The sequence below is a fragment of the Pinus tabuliformis genome, chromosome 1_2, assembly GCF_031772625.1.
Source record: "Pinus tabuliformis cultivar Carrire ecotype Pingquan chromosome 1_2, CPIR1, whole genome shotgun sequence".
Taxonomy (NCBI): domain Eukaryota; kingdom Viridiplantae; phylum Streptophyta; class Pinopsida; order Pinales; family Pinaceae; genus Pinus; species Pinus tabuliformis.
This window is the reverse complement of record NC_142298.1, coordinates 518,475,499-518,497,701: the sequence shown is the minus strand read 5'-3', so window position 1 is coordinate 518,497,701 and position 22,203 is coordinate 518,475,499.

The window sequence follows — 22,203 nt, the reverse complement described above, 5'->3', positions numbered from 1 at the left end:
CTCCCCCTGCAATCATGGAACCTCTTCCCACTATCTTCTCTCCCCCTTTGACATCAATGGAAAAGGGTAACTCCCCCTGACCCGCAACCATCCTACAAACTTGTACACACTTCCACTCCCCCTTTATTTTCTGAATAAGGAAAATCTAATGAGAAATTGGGAGAATCCCAAGCTTGTGGTGAAGATATTCAAATGCTTCATGAGGTAAAGGTTTAGTGAATATATCAGCAATTTGTTCTTTTGTACCAACATATTCAAGTTTGATATTCTTTTCAACGACTTGTTCTCTAACAAAATGATATTTTATCAAAATGTGTTTTGTTTTTTAATGCATGACAAGATTCTTGGAGATGCTGATGGCACTGGTGTTATTATAGAAGATGGGAATAGGCTCACTGAATTGTAATTGAATATCTTGCAAAGTTTGTTTCATCCCAAGGACTTGAGTAAAACAAGCTGCCACTGCAATGTATACTACTTCCGTTGTCGATAACGAGATTGAGGTTTTCTTTTTGCTCAACCATGATACAAGACAACCACCTAGAAAGAATGCTGCTCCACTAGTACTCTTACGATCATCAATGTTTCCTGCCCAATCTGCATCTGTAAAGGCTTGAATAATGAGATTGTTTCCCTTGGAATACCACAAGCCATATTTTGTTGTGCCCTTTAGATATTGAAGAATTCTTTTGATGGCAATAATATGTGATTCTTTTGGTGCTGCTTGGAATCTTGCTACTTGTCCAACTTCTTGCATAACATCTTGTCGGGAGGCTTTTACATATAGAAGACAACCAATCATAGATCTATACAACCTCTTATCCACATCCTTAGATGAGTCGTCTATCCTCAATTTGCAACCTGTTACCATCAGAATAAGGACGGGTTTGCCATCTTCCATTTTTAATTTCTTGAGCATTTCCTTGATGTACTTGGCTTGACATATAAATATTCATTTCTCTTGCTGGGATATTTGAAGCCCTAAGAAGTATGTCAACTCACCAAGTAAAGACATGTCAAACTCACTTTGCATCTTTGTAGCAAAGTTCTTACTTAGTCTATCATCATTGCTACCAAAGATTATATCATCCACATATACCTCAATGATTGTTAAATTATCCTTATCTATTTGTACGTAAAGATTTCTATCAGTAGTACCTTTCTTGAACCCTTTTTGACGTAGATGTCCATCAAGATGAGCATACCATGCTCTGGGAGCCTGCTTGAGACCATACAGAGCCTTCTTTAACTTGCAAACATAGTCTTCTTTTTCTGATAGTAGAAAAACTTCAGGTTGTTCGATCTAAACTTCTTCTTCTAATTCTCCATTCAGAAATGTTGACTTAACATCCATTTGGTAGAATTTTATTTTTCTTGAACATGCATAGGTGAGAAACATCCATATGGCTTCCATTCTGGCAACTAGTGCAAATGTTTCATCGAAATCAACTCCTTCCACTTGTGCATATCCTTTGCAGACTAATCCTGTCATGTTCCTGGTAACCTGTAATCCTTCAAATATTTTTCTCCCCCTTAACCTTTAATGAAACTACCATCTTGTTCAAACTACCTTCCTGTCAATCATAGACTTGTGCCATATACTACTGCATAGACTCCTCTTGTACAAACATTAAGGAGTCAACAAGCTAGATTGTTCAAAATAGTGAGTCACCTAACGGGCCATCTTGACTTGAGTCATTATCTGAAGCAACTATTAATTCCTCATGACCTTTTGCTTTTACAAATCTTGAAAGCATATTTATCTGCTTTGTCTTCCTGTACCTATTTCTTTTTCCATACCTTCTTATTCCTGCAATCTCAAGCCATGTGCCCATAGTTATGACACTTGAAGCATTCAATTTTGTCCAAAGGCGATTCCATCTAATATCTGCAACCACCAGCGCTATGGCCATAGTTATGGCATTTTAAACATTCAATATTTGGCCCATCTAGCACATATTCTCTCGTGACAAAATCATCATGGAACCTGTCTCGTGATCCTGCAAACTTGCTTCTAGGGTTTTGCAGATAATGATTGTACCTGTCAAAAACTTCACAATCCCTATCCATATTTCCATAGTTAGCACATAAAAAGAAATAACCATTAAATAAATGAACATAACTTGAAGATTTTTCATTCTTCTTTGGAGGTAGTGTTGTAGTTTCTTGTGGCCCTTTGTTCTTGATTACTTTGGTCTTGTTCTTTCGAGTTGCAACATTCTTCTTTGGATTTTCACTTTGATCAACTTCCTTCTTAGAATCATCTTGTGAAGCTGTGGAGCTTTTACCTTCATCAACTGGAGCTTTACCATCTTTAATTGCCTTCATTTTCGCTTCTTCATCTGTCTTATCTTGTAAGTATTCTTTTTGCGATCCCTTGAGTTTGTTGATCTCATCATGAGTTGCATCAAGTTCTTCTTGCTTTCAAGCAAGATCTTCTTGAAACCATCTTTCCAAGATCTTCCTTCTTTTTTATACCTCCTCAACCTATAGCTTGGGAAGAGTGGTCTTCTATAATTCTTTATTGAGATATTGTATCTGTTCCTTCTGCTTCTCATTTTAAATCCAGAGCCTGCTTATTTCTATTGAAGATGTTTCTAATTCCTTTTGCTTTTGGTCAACGATGATATGTATCTTTGATCAGATTCCTTCCTTTCAATTTCTGCTTCCTGCATCTATTGTGTGATCCTGCTAATATCTGCAAATTTTGTGTTGAGTTCTTGTTGCCCCTGTTGGACTTATCCCTTGAGGTCTCGTGCCGCTGTATTATTGATTTCTTCCAACCTCTTTTGAAGTGACTCTTAAATACATTTGTGTTCTTCAACTTCAATTTTGAGACCTTGAAATTGTTCTTCAAGAGTATTGGAAAGGATCTTCTCAGCCTTGAGCTCTTTTATACGCTTGATTGCCTCCTTAGAAAATTCTTCTATGGTTAGCCCTTCTTCATCATACTCAGAAGGATCTGAATTTTCAACAATATCTTGACCTGATTTCAATAGAGATTATGAAGATTTTCCGAAAGTGCTTTAGCTGTTGAACATTAACCAACTTTTGTTTTCACAGAATTTGGAAAAACATTCAAAAGTACAGTCATGGTCTTTGAATTGTACCTTTTAGCTTCATCGGTAGATGTGTCTGCAGAAACAATTGATTCCCATACTCCATGTGTCTGCAAAGATACTTCCATCCTGGATTCCCATATCCAGTAATTATCTGCATCAAAATTAGGGGGTTGGTACACAATACTCGCTTTCTTGAGATTTTGTTGTACATGTACCTTCCTTTGAAATCCTTGTAACCCGCTTCTTTGACTTTCCCATCTCTATGCTCTAAAAACTGACTTCCGGCGGTTAAGCTGCTACTAAAGGAACCAAGCTCTGATACCAATTGTTGTAAAATACTGAGGGGGGGGGGGGTGAATCAGTATTCCTTAGCAATTAGTACTTTTAAATCTTTTCACAGCAATAGTTAATCTTCAATTATCATTAATGTTATGCAGTAACAACAATGAATAAAATAACACATGAGGCACAAAAATTTTATGTGGAAAACCCCCTCCGAGTCAAAAACCACCGAACACTTTTCTAATAATCCTTTAATCTTCAACTCCAATTGAAAAGAAAGCTCCAAATTCCTAGAATCTAGAAAAGCATTCTTCTCCAACTCACACTAGATGGACGCTCCAACGCCCGAGATTCTTCTGTAGTCAACTGAACGGATGCCCCAACACCCAATGAGCTACAACTCACCCTAGCACCACCCTACCACCCTGAAGTTTTCACAGGCTTGAACCTGTTGGTGAATTCATGCACCAGCCTAGCACCTCCCTACCACCCTATATAAGAATAAAAGAAGAATGGACTCCTATACTAGGGAAAATGGTCCACTTTACAACAATATAGAATGATGTAGAAGAAGAAGACACACTAGACCATAACCCCAAATATGACACAACCACTTAATGATCATCCTAGACCTCTCGACACTGTCTCTTCAACTCTTGGCAGATAGGCACTTGTACAACTTTTACAATGATGCTTTTACAATGACTCTGTACAATGATTGTATGCAGTGCTTCCCACTTGAAGAATTCATGTGGTGAACTTCTTGTTGTTGTTCTGCACCTTGATTGCTGCTCTTTTCATGCTACCCTTTCTCACTCTTAATAACACTAGATTTTGCATTGAGTCTTCTCTTGATGAATATATAATACCTAAAAAAGGTCTTCAAAGAAATACTCATGATATGATAATAGTAAAACTTACCTCATCCTACAGAACATATGTCAGTGCTAAACAAAAACAACAAATTAGAATACAAAGAAAATAATGCAATTAAGAGATGAACATGCATATACATAAGATACTTACCTATAGCTTACCTCTGCTACATCATTTTGCTGCACCTTGCTCTTTGTTTCCCTAGAAAGTCTGGTCCTTTGCACCCCTTGACAACACTTGATGTAGTTTTTCTTGCCTTCTAGGAGCATGATATTTAATATGATGTATCTCTGCGATTTCAGATCCCCTACATCTAATCTTCAGTCTTGTAGAAGCCCTCTGTCATCTTTCTAATGCCATAGGTCTGACCCGATTTGGACTCTTCAAGACAGAGTTATGCCCAATCTCTCACAATGACCTAATTATGGACTAGTTCAGTAGAGAAAACTTGTACGACGTACCATGTGTCACTATTTCCTTCTTCGGTTCTGAAATTGATACACAGAAAACTAAATTCCGTGAACTATCTGCCACTTTTTATAGAATTCCAATCCTCTTCTCTGAGAGAGATTTATGACGATTTTCCCAAGGTCACTTCTTTGAGATGAAATTCGATAGCCTGAAAAAACCCTAACTTCCACAAATGATATCTCTGAAAATATAGCGAACCAAGATATGAAATTCGATCACAACGTTCATAAGGATTTCGATTCAAATGGGTTTTCATTTCAGAATCTAAGGCTTCGCATAAATGATGTTGTAGCGAAAATTCCACAATCACTTCATTTGGAGGATATATGAGATTTCGTTTTATAGAGTTGAGAGGGTCTTCAATAGAGAATGTTGGAGGGATTTTAGTAGCTTAAAAAATTATTAATTATTGACTATTCAATGACCAAAACCAATGATGAGTTCCATGCCACAACCCTATAGGGTTTTCGCCCACTAATTGGGGTTACTAACTTCAAACATGAATATCTCTCAAACCGTGAAGAATTACTTGGCGTGCCATATATCAACCGAAACATCTTGACGAGTAGAATCCATCTAGAAGATCCTTGACTTAAAATAGAGTAAGTTGTCAAGTGAAAATTCCCTTGCAATATCAGGGCAGCCCCTGGTGCTGCTTGGGTTTACATCAATGACAACCTGAGATCATCTTTAGATCAACAATAATTACTGATTTAAATTATTCAAATGAACCATTTAAATCAAATGATTTCTTGGCTATATGCTCTTTCTTCGGAAACTTTTTTGTTGATTTATCTCCTATTTCAAATTTGTTAGAACAATCTGATTTAGAAATAGCCAATGCAATACATACAGTTGATCATAAGGTTGTTGATATCAATAATTTGTCAAATATTGATAAAACTGAAATTTGGTCACTTTATTTTGATGGTTCTAATTCTAATGAAGGGGTTGGTGTTGGATGTATGCTTTTGGACCCTAGAGGAAATAAAGTTTTTATTGCATATAAACTAGAATTTCAATGTACTAACAATGTTGCAAAGTATGAGGTTTTAATCCAAGGACACTGTCAGGCTCTTGATCTTGGAGTTAAATGTCTAAAAGCTTATAGTGACTCTAAAATAATTGTAATATAGGTAAATAATTCCATTCATTGTCTTTCAGCTCATTTCAAGGCCTATCAATTTGAGGTATGGGATTTAATATCAAAAATTTCAACTTTCAATATTGATTTTGTTTCTAGAACTGCAAATCAAGAAGCAAATTTATTAGCTAATGTAGCTTCTAGGTTGATTCTAGCTGAAAATTTTGAACCTAATTATTTTTCAATAGAATTTCTTTCAGACCATCCATACCTGACAACACTACTAATCAGTGTGTCTTCGATGATGACAAATAGTTAATCGACTTCCTACATATGAAAGGCACACTCAGTGATGCAGCCATTGATAAATCCACCCATGAGAAGAATTTGCGGGATTTTTCTCAAACCAGCTAACATTATTCATTAGATCAACTCTTCGGTATCTTAAAACTATTACCTAAGTTTTTTGTTAGATTAGAGCATCTTTATTATTTGCATTATAGATTCAAAAAGGAAAAAATCTGCAAAACAAATAGTTTTGTTATGGGAATTGAAGTCATTAATTTGAGAACAACAGATAACCCTCAGTGAATTAATTTAGGGATAGACTGTACTACCAAGGAAATATCTGATTTCATTAATTTATTCAAGCAATGCAAAGATGTATTTTCTTGGACCTATAATGATCTTAAAACTTTCGACCCTAATACAATGCAACCTATTATTCTTATGAAGCCCCAAAATAAACATTTTCAACAGAAACTTAGGAAAATGCGTCCTAATATCGAATTTGTAGTTAAACATGAGCTAAACAAACTCTTTGATGTTAATATTAATTTTCTCGTGTGACACACTCAGTTGGTTGGAAACCTCGTACATTTTCAAAAGAAGAATGACAATATCTATTTATGTCTTGACTTTAGGAATTTAAATCAAGCCTCAGAAAAAGACTATTACCGTGTACTTCAACGTGTATCTTGTTAGAAAATTATATATTACGGAGCAATGGAACACATAAAATATTGCAGAAATATAAACACATAAAACTCACAAAACAAGAGAGACACAGATATACGTGGTTCACCCAGTTTGGGCTACGTCCACCCCGAACAGCCAGTCCTTCCTTTCTATTATCCAGCAAAATGAAGAGATACAACCTACAGCAAAACCGCTGTAATATCCTCTGTTTTCTCTTACAGTCTCACCTCTATGTTTCTCTCTCACCGAATACACATCTATCTCACAGCCTCAAATACAATGCCCTCATATAAAGAGAGGGGTTGCCTTCTAGGGAAAAAAACCCTAAACTAAACATAAGTTCTACCGTCAGATCATCCGCCTAATGAACGGCCCAGATTGACTAGAAATTACTATACTTTTACAAGGCAATTTTACAGTTGTTTTTAGCTTCGGGGGCGCTGCCCCCGAAACCCCCCGCCAGGGGGGGGCTCCCAACCCCCACGGCAGCGATTATTTTACGGGCGGCGTTGCCGCCCCATTTTGAACTGGGGTCCAATATGCCGGTACTATAGAAGATAATCAGGCTCCACACCCAATAATCTCCCACTTGGAGACTGATTGTAGCAACTCCACCGCTGCTCCATTTGCTGGACAATGACTCCTCTTTGGACCTGGCTGTTTCTCATCTTCATCGTCATCCTTGAAGACCAACTGAAACTGAGCATATTCTCAGTTTCTCCCTGGTTACAACTTTTGTTAGCATATCTGCAGGGTTCTGGCTAGTGTGTATCTTTTCCAGCTTCAACTCTCCATCTTCCAACACTGATCGTATGAAATGGTACTTGAGCTGTATGTGTTTTGTCGTGGAATGAAATGCTGAGTTATTTGCAAGATGAATGGCACTTTGACTATCACTGTATAACGTGCCCATATCATGCTCCTTACCCAATTCACCCATAAACCTTTGTAACCAAATCATTTCTTTACTAGCCTCTGTAGCAGCAACATACTCTGCTTCTGTTGTTGAAAGTGCAACAACACTTTGGATTTTTGAAACCCAACTGACAGCTGTTCCTCCGACAGTAAATACATATCCAGTAGTGCTCCTCCTATTATCTCTGTCACCTGCCATATCTGCATCAACATATCCTTGTAGGGATATGTTTGAACCACCAAAGCATAATGCCTGATTTGTGGTACCTCTCAAATATCTGAGAATCAATTTCACTGCCATCCAATGTTCCTTTCCTGGATTGTTCATGTACCTGCTTACAACTCCCACTGCATGTGCAATATCAGGCCTTGTGCAAACCATTGCATACATTAAACTTCCAACTGCTGATGCATATGGAACTTTAGACATATAATCCATGTCTTCTTGGGTCTTTGGGCACATTTCTTTGCTAAGTTTGAAATGGCTAGCAAAAGGTGTACTAACTGGTTTTGCATTTTGCATGTTAAATCTTTTCAACACCTTTTGTATGTACTCATTCTGAGACAATGTTAATTTTCTATTTTTCCTGTCTCTAGTTATTCTCATACCAAGGATTTGTTTTGCAGCACCCAAATCCTTCATTGCAAATGAATTTGCCAATTTTCTTTTGAGCACATTTATTTCCTGCATGTTAGATCCTGCAACAAGCATGTCATCTACATACAATAACAATATAATATAGCTGCCATCATTTTTCTTTTTCAGATAAACACAATGATCAGAGTGACATCTAGTATAACCTTGTTCAGACATAAACTTGTCAAATTTTAGATACCACTGCCTTGGAGCCTGTTTTAAGCCATACAAGCTCTTCTTCAACCTGCACACTAGTTTCTCCTTCCCTTTCACCTCATATCCTTGTGGCTGTTGCATATATATCTCTTCCTCCAAATCCCCATGGAGAAAGGCTGTCTTTACATCTAACTGCTCAAGATGCAAATCTTCCGCTGCTACAAGACTTAAAATAGTTCTGATTGAAGTCATTTTAACAACAGGAGAAAATATTTCATCAAAATCAATACCTTTCTTCTGTGCAAACCCCTTCACCACAAGTCTAGCTTTATACCTCTATTTTCCTCCATCTTCCTTCTTCAGCCTGTAAACCCATTTATTCTTCAATGTAGTTTTTCCTATAGGCAACCTGACTAAATCCCAAGTCTGGTTATGCATTAAGGAGTCCATCTCTTCTTCCATGGCTACCTCCCACTTCTTCCTGCTTTCAACCTGCATTGCTTCTTCATAACATTCGGGTTCACCGGAATCAGTCGGCAATAAATAATATAATGAAGGAGAGTATCGTTCAGGGGGTCTACTTATCCTGGTAGATTTTCTAACACCACTTTCAGGTGTTTCGGGTGCCTGTCGTTGTTGTGGTGGTTGCTGTTGTTGTGGTTGTTGATTATTATTATTTTCAGGCACCTTTACTTTTTCAGTGATTTCATCAAAAACTGCGTATTCCTTGTTTTCCTTTTCCTGTTTCTTTTCCTGCAACTGATTCTTATACAAGACCTTTTCATTGAATATTACATCTCTACTCCTAATGATTTTGTGATTTTCGTAATCATATAAGCGATAACCAAAATCATTAACACCATATCCAATAAAGGTACATTTCTTTGACTTTGCCTCAAGCTTTGTTCTATTTTCTTTATCAATATGGACAAAGGCCTCACAACCAAAAGGATTTAAAATAGAGTAGTTTACCTTTTTACCTGTCCATGCTTCCTCTGGAACACCACCATCCAAGGAACTTGAAGGCCCTCTATTTATCAGATAAACAGCAGTATCTACAGCATCTGCCCAAAACTGTAAAGGCAATCCTGCATGCAATCTCATGCACCTTGCACGCTCCATGATTGTTCTGTTCATCCTTTCTGACACACCATTTTCTTGTGGTGTTCTTGGAACTGTCTTCTCTCTGCGAATTCCATGCTCTGAACAATACCTATCAAACTCTTTGCTGCAATATTCACCTCCATTGTCTGATCTAAGACACTTCAATTTCTTTCCTGTCTCAATCTCAACCAAAGCTTTCCATTTCTTGAAAGTATCAAATACATCAGATTTATTCTTAATACAATAAATCCAAGTTTTTCTAGTTGCATCATCAATAAAAGTAACATAATAACGAGAGCCACCGAGAGATGATACCTGAGCAGGTCCCCATACATCTGTATGCACAAGCTCTAATTTTTCATTCTTCTTTTCTTTCCCAACTCTGAGAAATCTGACTCTCTTTTGTTTTCCATAAATGCAATTTTCACAAAAATCCAAATCAACATTCTTCAAACCTGGCAACAAATTCCTTGAGTGAAGAATCTTCATCCCCTTTTCACTCATGTGTCCGAGCCTATGATGCCATAATGCTGCATCTGCTCCTTTGGAAGTTAAAGCATTAACAGAGTTATAAATACCATTGCATAAATACAATGTACCAACCTTTTCACCTTTTGCTATTACCAGGGCTCCTTTTGTGACCTTCCAAGCTTTATCTGTGAAAGTTGTCACACAACCTTCACTGCCTAACTGCCCTGTTGAAATCAGATTTTTCTTTAGATATGGAACATGCCCTACCTCCTTTAGTAGCCATTGGTTTCCATTCTGCTGTTTTACAAGAACCTTACCCATTCCAACGATTTTACAGGGTTTATCATCACCCAGACGAACTTGTCCAAAATCTCCTTGAACATAGTCATGAAAGTATTTCTTATCAGGTGTGGCATGGAATGAAGCCCCTGAATCTACCACCCAGGAATTAGTAATATTTTCGAAAGAAAGAATCAAAGCATCTTGTAACACCTCACCTGTCACATTTGCTTCATTATTGTTTTCTTGCTGTGCATCTCCTTCTTTTCCCTTTCGAGATCTACAGTCTTTCTTCAGGTGTCCTTTCTTTCCACATTTCCAGCACACTATCCCCGATCTAGACTTGGATCTGCCTTTCCTTGATTTACTGCGATATCCTGAGCTCTTTCCTCTTTCCATTTTTCTTCCTCTAGACTCTGCACTCAAAGCATTTCCCGATGTCTCACCGGAGCTTTTCCGACGCATTTCCTCGCTAAGGATAGCACCGACAACATCATCAAACTTTAAAGTACTAGATCCAGAAACGGAGTTACTAATGGCCATTACCAAACCATTCCAACTTTCTGGTAATGAGCACAAGAATAACAGAGCTCTAACTTCATCATCAAAGTTTACCCCTACAGAACTTAACTGATTTGTAACTATATTAAAATCATTTAAATGGTTTGCAACAGATCCACCTTCCGACATATTCATATTAAATAACCGTTTCATAAGAAATACCTTGTTTGAGGCCGAGGGTTTTTCATATTGTTTCGACAACGTCTGCATCAAACCCTCTGTCATGGTTTCCTTCGAAATGTTGAAGGTGACTGACGCAGCAAGGCACAACCATATTGTTCCGAGTGCCTTTCTATCAAGAAGGTTCCATTCTTCGTCTTTCATACCCGTCGGCATCTTTGTTTTCCGCCCAATGGTAGGTATAGATCTTTCTGATACAGATAATCTTCCATCTGCATCTTCCACAGCGAGAAGTTTTGGCCGTTAAATTTCTCGACCCTAAACTTACCATCTTCCGCCATTGCTCCCACTCGAACCAGGAACCCTTCTTTCCTGTGAGTTTATCAACCAAATAGACCTTCGGCTCTGATACTAGTTGTTAGAAAATTATATATTACGGAGCAATGGAACACATAAAATATTGCAGAAATATAAACACAGAAAACTCACAAAACAAGAGAGACACAGATATACGTGGTTCACCCAGTTTGGACTACATCCACCCCGAACAGCCATTCCTTCCTTTCTATTATCCAGCAAAATGAAGAGATACAACCTACAGCAAAACCGCTGTAATATCCTCTGTTTTCTCTTACAGTCTCACCTCTATGTTTCTCGCTCACCGAATACACATCTATCTCATAACCTCAAATACAATGCCCTCATATAAAGAGAGGGGTTGCCTTCTAGGGAAAAAAACCCTAAACTAAACATAAGTTCTACCGTCAGATCATCCGCCTAATGAACGGCCCAGATTGACTAGAAATTACTATACTTTTACAAGGCAATTTTACAGCTGTTTTTAGCTTCGGGGGCGCTGCCCCCGAAACCCCCCGCCAGGGGGGGGCTCCCAACCCCCCACGGCAGCGATTATTTTACGGGCGGCGTTGCCGCCCCATTTTGAACTGGGGTCCAATATGCCGGTACTATAGAAGATAATCAGGCTCCACACCCAACATATCTATCTCTGAGATGTTGTCTTTTTTGGATGGTTTCTCAGGTTATAATCAAATTATGGTAGCACTTGTTAACCAACTGAAGACTATATTCTCAACTCCTTAGGGTACCTTTTCCTATAGGAAAATTCCTTTCAAATTAATAAACATAGGGGCAAATTTCCATCGGGCGATGGATATCACTTTTATAGGCCTCATTCATGCATATCTAGATATATATATGGACAATGTAACCATTTTCTCAAAACAAAAATCCGACCATCTAATACACGTGCGAAATGTGTTTAAAAGATGTAGAAAATTTAGAATCTCCCTCAACCCAAAAAAGTCAATATTTGCAGTAACCCAAGGAAAAATACAATGTTGCATTGTATCAAAATATGGAATTAGGATGAATCCTGAGAGATCACAGGCCCTTAACTCCTTAACTCATCCAAATTTTAAAAATTCCATGCAGTCCTTCATGGGAAATCTCAATTTCGTTATATGCTTTTTAGCTATCTTTTCTAAGATCATGAAACCTCTACAATACTTATTAAAAAACAATGTTTTTTTTAAATGGGGAGAATCACAAAAACTAGCTTTCAACACCATTAAATAGGCCATCAAGTAGGCTCCTACATTAATAAGCCCTAATGTTTCCAAGGAATTTCTTTTGTACACTTTTTCTTCAGGATCTATCTATGCAGTTGTACTCACGCAGAAAGTTGAACTTAATACTAAAATCACTATTACTTTTGAGAGTTCTACTTATAAAGGGGAAGAACTTAACTACTCACCAGTGGAAAAATAGGATTTTGTTGTGTACAAAGTTGTAATGCATTTTCGTTTCTATTTGCTTAAGTCCAAAACTAAAGTGATTTCCCCATATCTAGCAGTTAGAAACCTCTTGATACAAAAGGAACTTGGGGAAAAAGGGCTCATTAGATGACTACCCTCCAAGAGTTTGACCTAGAAATTAAACTGACACAAATCATTAGAGGTCAAGGTCTAAATTGGCTATTGAATTTGCTTCTTTACCTAGTGACCATTCCACTATTTAAGATCATTCCTCTCTAAACAATGAAGTATCATGTTGATGGTGTTGGATACTGCCAACATGTAGAGGATCTCCTCGATGTGAGGTCCCAATTAGACCTCACACCATTTGGTGTAGGAGTCCCATCCAGATGTATGGTCCAGACACCATTGGAAAGGTTTCAAATATGTGCCTTGGTTACAACACATACACAAGATATCACAAATACCTCTTTCGGGTAGCAAGTATGTAAGATTTATGTGACAACAAATGTAAGATGCACAAGGAACTTCCACGACCGGTAAAGATAAATGAGCCTTTGGTTAGGGAAGTAATATTACTATCCTAAGGGAGACCCAAGAATGAAGAGAAAGGTTTTTTTATTACCTAGAAATTAGTTCACATGATAAACAACAATCATGAAAGCATAACAATGCTCATTTAACAATATCCATATCTAAGAAATGAAATAGTTCATTAGTCTTCGTATGTAATTAATCCAACATATACTGCAAACATAACAATAATAGTCTTACTATATACATGATACATGCATGAAGAAGTGCTAGCTCATAGAGCTTATGATTATAAATGAAAGATTCCAAGTACACCGTTACATAAGTGAAACACTAGATCTAGTAGTAGAACATGAAGCCACAACTTTCTTCTCCAAAGAATGATCTATCTCCTCTACACTACAAGAGAACTTAAGGTAAGACTCCAAGAATCCAATCTCTTTTCTTGAGTTATGAGGAGCTATTTATAACAAATGACAATGACTTTTGAGTTTCCTCATGATTTTTCAACTTCTATGACCTATGGGTTTCTATACAACTTTTCATATTCTATACATAACCTTTTACATTCCATATGTGGCTTTTCACATTCCAAATGTGCCTCTTGGACTCCATTACATACAACTTATTATAAAAGACAAATTACATATAAGACAGAGGCTATATGAGACAAAATTTCTAATAGGACAAAATATTATCAGATTGCCAAGTCATTTGATTCCGCATGGAGCTCCTTGGTAATGTATGTGTGCCATGCTCTGAACTTCATAGAGATGAATTTGATTTAAACCAGCAAGTTCGTTGAATACTGCGTCTTCACCTCCAGTGCTTCTGTCAATATAGTCTAGGAGCTTGATTGTACACTATTCCATAGCCATGACAATTTCATGTTGTCCTTAGCTGGTGCGATGGCATATTGTAGAATAATGTATTTGGTGATATCCAAGCCTTCTTTTTCTGATTCTTGCTTGATTTTTTCTATGCACTACCCGATTTCCTAAAAGATGATTTCACTACATCTTATTTCTTCAAGTGATCCTACTGAAGGCATCCATTTTTTCTTTGTTAGAGACTCAAATCCATTGTGCAATCGACCATAAGTAGTAATAGTTTTATTTTATTGTTCTCCTCGACGAATGTAGTTCTGATGATGGAGTCTCAACTATACTCTATCTATCTCAGTGAAAATCCTATCCTTTCTAACCAGATGTTGTGGAACATTCAGATATTTGGTAGCCCATTCCTAGAATTGATCAACAACTTTGTTTGCCACTTTTATGAACTTTAATACTTATTGTTCTTTCTTCTGAATGCCAATGAGGAGTGCCACCACTTTCTGCATAAAGTATCATTTCATCATACAATTGTGCCATGGTTTTCTCCATTGGCCCCAATTCCTCCTGGATGGTTGACTGTCATTCTATCGTGTTGAAGTTGTGAGAATATAGTTGTTGATTTTCCGTAGTGAGATGTTCCGATTATAGCTTTACCGCATCCAACTATTTTATTAATCATGCATTATCATTCAACAAATACTCTGAGTTGTCCTATGTTGTTGTAGAAAAAGCAACATTGGACGCCATGATTTCCTTGGGATTCCTCCTAGTATTAGGAGTTATCACTTTTTTGTGGATACTGAGACCAGATTATGAGGATCATTTAGGAAGTATCTAAGCCTTTGTTGCACAATCCTTTTCTTGAGTGGATCAAACATGACATTACACACATCCATGACTTTGTCCTCAGGTGGAGGTGTGATTCCCATTTCATCGAATGGGAGATGACCACCTGTAAGAGGAGGTTCTGCCGGAGAAACTGGTTCGTCATCTATGGGATGGATGGTATCATATTCCTTTAACTCTTCCCCTATTTCCTGAGTCAATTATTATTCCTCCAGCCTCTATGCTACTTCCTCCTCTTGTGACTTCCTTTTTCGTTCTTCTTCTACTCTCCTTCTCTCCTCTTCTTCTTCCTGTTGTTTCTTGAGAAGTTCTTCTTGCTTCCTCTTCTTGTCTTCTTCATGTTACATATTTTCCTCTAGTTCTCCCCTTTCCTATTCATCTTTCATATCTCCTTTATTCAAAGGATCAACCTTCCATTTCCTGCTACTTTCTCTTGTCAAATCATACTTGATCCTTTTCCTAGGAGCTGAACTCTTTTCTTGAGGAGTTGATTGTGGTGCCTCCTGTATCTATATATCTTGGGGAAACCAACATCAATTCCTATATGTGTTCTTCTTACTACATTGTACTAATTCTTTACTTTCTCATCTTCTGTTGTAGACATTTATGAATAACCCCAAGTGAAACCAATACTTTCACAATGCTACATGCACAATCTTCTGGGATCATATATGTGAAAGTCCTTCACTACAAAGTGTAAGCAGTCCAACTCCTATATTTTTTCCTCTACTAACTTATGGATATTCAAATACACAATCTGGTCCTCAAAGGAAAAATGGGCCAAGGCACTTTCTTCCTTCTATGAAGGACTCATGACAACCCCTTTCTCAACTAATAAGTCGTTGCTTATAGGACCACCTTATTGGTTACATATCGCAACATGAGATGAGGACAAATATGACATCCAAAGCATCAGATGTGTGTACCTTCAAGAGAAACAAACAAATCCTCGATATCATGTAATGATTCCTTTTCTTGGTCAGTCATGCAAGGAGGATCAATCTCATGTATCATCTAAACTATGACTGTGAATAAATGATCTACTAATCTGTCATATGCCCCTATGAAACACAAATCAAACAACACCCTACAGTGGAAGTAAACTGGAAATTTATCTTGTGGGGTCCAGTTCCAATACATTGGAATTCATATCGTGAAGAAATTGTATCCAATAGAAATGCAGCCATATAGAATTTTGGTGCTTGTTTTGACCTTAGAGATGCTTTAGCCTACCCAACATGGCATTACAACTCAAATGAAAATATATCTTCCCAATTGAAAACTTTTCCATGGGTAACTACCATGTTGAGCATATATATCTAGTTTTCTTCAAATACCTCAGTGTTCTTTTGCCCATGTAGCCTACAACACATAGCAATGAGATAATGATACACATCTCTAAGAATTTTGGTCAGGTAAACTACAGATGGATGGTGTAAAAACTTAACAGGATCTCGACACCAAGATTTAATGATGTCACTTGTGTCGAGATCAACCCATCTAGTGTAAAATTTGTTGTTGGCTTACTCTGTGGGCTTCTGAATCTTGTAATAGGTTTTCATATCTTCTCCATAATAGGTGGCAAGTTGACCATCGCTTTCACTTTGAAGCACCAGATATGAATCATCCATGTGTGTAAGAATCCATTCAATCACTTATTCACAGGGAATGTCTAGGAACGTTCTTGTAATCCTATGTATTCAAACCAGTTGATATTAATGTATACCTCCAAATCCTCTAAGTTTTCAGAGAATTTTTTCTACATGAGTGTGTGTTTGATGTCTTTCCACACGACTTCAGTGGACTTTTCTATGAAGCATTATATATCTACATAGATGGGAATGGTAGGATTTGTGACTTCTACTTCTTCTTTAGTGCTCGCTTTTGAGGCTTATTTATAGGCCACACAAAGTGTAGAAGGAGGCATCGTTGCAACAGATGATGAAAGAGTAACAATACTAGTAGCTTGAACACCCGTATACGGAAGCACACTCATGGCGACAAAGATTATCTTAATGAAATATTCTATCTTTTCCAAGCAATAACTTAGAAAATCATATTCACAGAGCCATCAAATGAAACTGAGAGCACAAGCCTATGAAATCACTATCAAAACACAAAGGAAGTTCAAGGGTCATTCGAGGCTTTGAGGTGGGCTCATGTGCTCAAGCAAGAGGGAGGGATCATCAAGGGTGCAGGGTGCACTGATGAAGTATGAAGGGAAATTATTGAGGACTTCAAGGTGCACTCATGCTCTCAAAGAGACTAAGAGGGCACAAGGGTGCACTTCGAAAATAAGAAGGGGTCAAGCTTCAGGCCTTCAGGCCTTCAAGGTGCGCTCATGTTCTCATAAGAAAAAGGAGGGCACAAGGTCACATGTTGGAGAGATAAAGGGGAAAATATTCAAGCCTTCAGGGTGCACTCATGCACTCAAGGAGGGAACAATTATCCGTAATGAAAGAGTGTGTTCTTGAGGGAAACTTTTCTTTATGGGCACAATTTTATGAGATAGTCAGGCTTTGGCTTCCAGAAGTGCACTATGTCTTGGAATGGATTAAGGAAAAAATCAACAACAAGATATAATGATAAAAATGTTGAGAGAAAATATCTACAAGTTTTTATAGATTTTTTCACAATCATGATTGCAATATGAAGAGTTGAATAATATGCAGAGTCATAACCTGGGACAGTTTTTTGACACTTGTAGAAGAAAGAATGAACTAAACCACTAGTAAATAAACTGAAAATAAGTGAAACGCCAACAAGAAAACCAATATTAAAAACAACAACATCAAAGGAAACCAATAGAATCGACATGCAAAACTTACTTGGAATGAAGATCGACGATGAGCTTCTTGATCCAAAGATGTGTGCCTAACCCATATGGGACTGATTAGGAGAAAGGATGATTAACAAAGTTGATTGTAAAGATATTACATGAAAATCCATTCAATGCATGCTCGCCACTTTTCGATGAGTGAATGAGTTAGTTAAGGGAAGTGAAGTGGGCTCCTATTTTTTACGAGTGCACCCACATGCAACAAGAAAGTGCATGCATGAGTTTTGAAAAGTTGCATGTCTTCATGCCAAAGTAATGCACTCAAGAAGGGTGCATCGGTTAATCATTAAGGAGTGCGTACACTAGGGTGTAGTTGTTCAACCCGAAGGGGTGAGCTCAAGAAGAGAGAAACTCTTCGTGATCTTGAAGTGCACTTTTGCTTTAAAAGTGATTTTTCTTACTTTTGTTTGCTTTTGTGTGCTTTTATGTGGAAAATAAGGCTAGTTTCTAAGTCAAGAAAAGCTATGACTTCACCTACCCTTAGACAATATAACACAAGCACTTCTAAAGGTTAGATGACGATACTTAGAAAACATTGACTTAGGAGGATGTGACACTTAGAGAAAACATAAGAATGGTAAATCAAATAATGTAGCAACACTAGCTGGCTTGGAACGACAATTCAAGTAGGCTCCAAAATTAACTTAGGAAAAAATTTTGGAGGGTTGTTGTCACAGCGATAACATATCCTTACTTAAAAATGAAATATCTTGTCAAAATCAAATCCCCATTCCTAGTATTCCAACATTAGATTTTATCTGGAAAATGGTACAAATCCCTCCCATTTAACTGTAACCCATATAATAGAACTGAGATTGAAATCAACATCTTATCAACTTATTAACAATGTTCATTTCAGGAAAAATTATGATGGAGTGCTACTCTATTTTTTAGAGTAGGAAGATGCCTTAAGAATTCTTCATGAACTCCACTTTGGCCCTGCTAGTGGGAATTTTGGTGGTGATACCACTGTGCACAAAATTCTAAGGGTAGGATGTTATTGGCCCAATTTATTCAAATATTCCCATGCCCTTTTTAGAAAATGTGAAACATGCCAAAAGACCGTTGTTAGACTTAAATAAATTCCTTTCCCTCTTCAGCCTGCCACTATTGAAGCTCCATTTCAATAATGGGGCTTAGACATAATTGGACTAGTCAACCATCCCTCATCCTAGCAACATAAGTTCATTATTACAACCATAAATTATTTCACTAGATGGGTTGAGGAAGCACCTTTATGTGTGGTAAATGTTAACCAAGTCATTGATTTTCTACAGTCACACATTATCACTCGTTTTGGTGTTCCTGAGTCTTTGGTATTTGATAATGCATCCTATTTCTCATCTCATGAGTTGGACGCACATGTAGTAGAAAAAGGGATTATGATAAAATACTAAAAAAAAACTATTATGTACAAGGAAACGGTCTTATTGAACTATCAAATAAAAAGTTGCTAAAAATCCTTAAAAGAACGGTCTCAGAAAATCATAAGAATTGGCATACTACACTTCCCAATGCAGTATGGGATGATAGGGTCACATACAAAGTTATTATAGGCAACTCACCCTTTTTTTTGGTTTATTGTAGAGAGGTCAATTTACCACCTCACATGTTTATGCCTCATCTCCAATTGTCTCAAATTGTTAAAGAAGTCAAGTAATTAGCTATGGAAAATAGAATTAACACTTTATTGAAAGTTAGAAGAAGAGAGACAAAAAGTAAAAACCAAATTGGATCAACATCAATAGTTACTAAAATGATGGTTTGATACTAAGTCTTCTTCTGACTATGACCTTGAAGTCAATGACCTTGTTTTAAAATGGGACAAATCCCATGAAGACAAGGGTGAAAATACTAAGTGCTAGAGATTGGGGTTGGGACCGTTCATTATTACAGAAAATATCGGACCTAGCACTTTCCCATTGCAGATTTTGGAGCGTCAATCTGAGTCCCTCCCAATCAATGGGAAGATTTTAAAGAGATATTTTGCATGATCTCCTTAGGGAGACTTATGTATATATTTTTGTATATACTTTTGCTTTTGCTTTTTCTTTTTGTGTGTAAAGTTTGAGTTTTTATTAAAATGTGATTTTTGTATTATTTTTCTTTCTACTCAACAACAAAATCTGCCTGAAAATAATTATTTTTAAAGGGGGAAATTTTTATCAGATGATTTTTTAATCATGTGTTGATTTTTGAATAAATTATTCCAATTTGGTTTAAATAAATAGGTGTCATTCTCAAAATATTTTAAATTTTTTCCTCAATTGCAGAAACTATCTAAACCCATTTCATTTTAGAAGAATTTTCATCATAAGTGAACATATTATTTTAGTAGCAACATTATTATTAAGTTGGTAATTTAAAATTTTCACGCCATCCCTTGTTCTTAAGGAGCATATTTTATCCCCAATCGGGGTGTGGAGGGAAATGGAGGGCAGAGGAAACCAGGTCAGGAAAGATGGAAAGAGGGCAGAAAAGTTGTCAAAAATGGAAAATGGAAGCTGACAAGAGCAGCCGGAAATGGTAAGGTGATGATGAAGGGTAATAAACAGCATGTGAGTGGGTACTTAACACGAGACCTACACACGAAGGAAAGAGAGGCGGACAAAAAAGCATTGCAAGTGGAAGGTACCTCGGAATTGAGGTTAGTTAGGTGTGAAGGCAAGTTAAGGCAAAAGGTGGCAAGGGTGAAGGGTAATTGGATGTAGGCTGAGGAGGAGGAACGACCAGACAGAGCTGGTGAATGTTGAGAACCAGGGCGCAACAACCAACAGACGACCTTCATAAGAAAATTTGGGTATGTCCTCTCAGCCTCCCCCTGTGTCGTTAGGGTAACAATGCTATGGAAAATGGAGAAGAAGTCAAAATTTGAGAAGAAACGCTATGAAAATTTTAGAAAATTTTGGTTCTGTGTTACTGGTCTCACGATTGAGCGAAGGAAAAAGAACCCACGAGTAGTCAAGGATAACTTCTTGGTAACCCAGAATGGGCTCGACCTTATAGCTCTCTGGGAAGGGTGGGAAGGAGAATCTGAACCTTGTAAGATGGTTGATCAGTCATGGGGAAGAACAAGATTATTGGGACATATAGATGCTGACAGTAGTGATACTATATGTGTCTCCTCTTGTAATTATCTTAGGAAAATATCTCGACATCAAGGGTCGACTACTCTATAGGGATGGGTGGGGAAAAAGGGTAGTGTAAGAGGTTTGGGGGGGAAACTAAGCCTGGAAAAAACTCTAGATTGCCTGCTTGTAGGAACCTTCACAGAATTGTGAAGACGAAAGGCCTAGAGACCTATGTGAGGTGTCGAGGGAGATTCTTCCCCTTGGCTTAGGTAGGGGAGTAGGATAGATACTGCAACTAGAAATACATCCAAGGGCAGTCTGTCCTGATGGCAGAATGGTCTATAAAGTCAAGCTACCCTGAATTCAGTAAAATCTATAGGCAGCTAGACCACAAGCACGGAGGGGGATATATGGGCTCCTTAAGGGGAATGAGAAATAGAGGAGGCATATAGTTCAGGACAGAGAATGCAGCAGAGAGGTTACAAATAGACAGTGAGGGGAAGAATACGGGGAAAATTGATAGAGAAAAGGCCAAAACATAGATCATAAAACATAGTAACTATACTAAGGATAACCTTATTTCGGCTTATAATGTTTTAATAGTAGTTCACATTACAGGTAGTATAAAAGCCAAGGTTCATCAGGTCCCAGCGCAACGAAAATTGCATCAAGCCAGTGTTCACCAAGCCCCAGTTCAGGAGTGCAGGAACTGTAAGAACAGAGAGTAGAAAATGATGGTTAAGGAAGGCAGACAACTGGGAAGGAAAGGGAGTAGAAGAACAAGAAAGACGAAGCAGAAAATGAAAGGCCTGGAGCCATCTGCAAGCAAACCTCCGAGGAAAAGATGAAGGAAAATAGGACAAGAAAGTATGTAGAATCTTATCAATGCCTACTATGTAGGAACCCCGGCTGAAGTGAAAGCAGTCATTTCTAAATGGGAAAGAGAGTTAAATGCCAACATCAAGAATGAAGAAATTCAGGCAGCAGAATGGGAGACTATAATTAAGAATCCAGGTCATACCCGAGGTCGCCAAACATTGTTTAGGAAGACCATCCAACAATATTGGGTTATGAAAAACATCCTGGCTAAAGCAATGACCACTTACAAGGAAAGAGAAGAAACAAAAGAGGACAGCCAAGCAGAACCAAGCCTAAAAGATCTCCAGAAGGAGATTCAGTCAGTTCAAATGTAGCAGTATCATAACAATCTCTGCCTGAAGAGAATTGAACGACAATTGGACAATGTTGTTGGTAAAGTACCCCCCCCCCCCCACATCATGGGAACTACTAACAAAATTTCCCATAT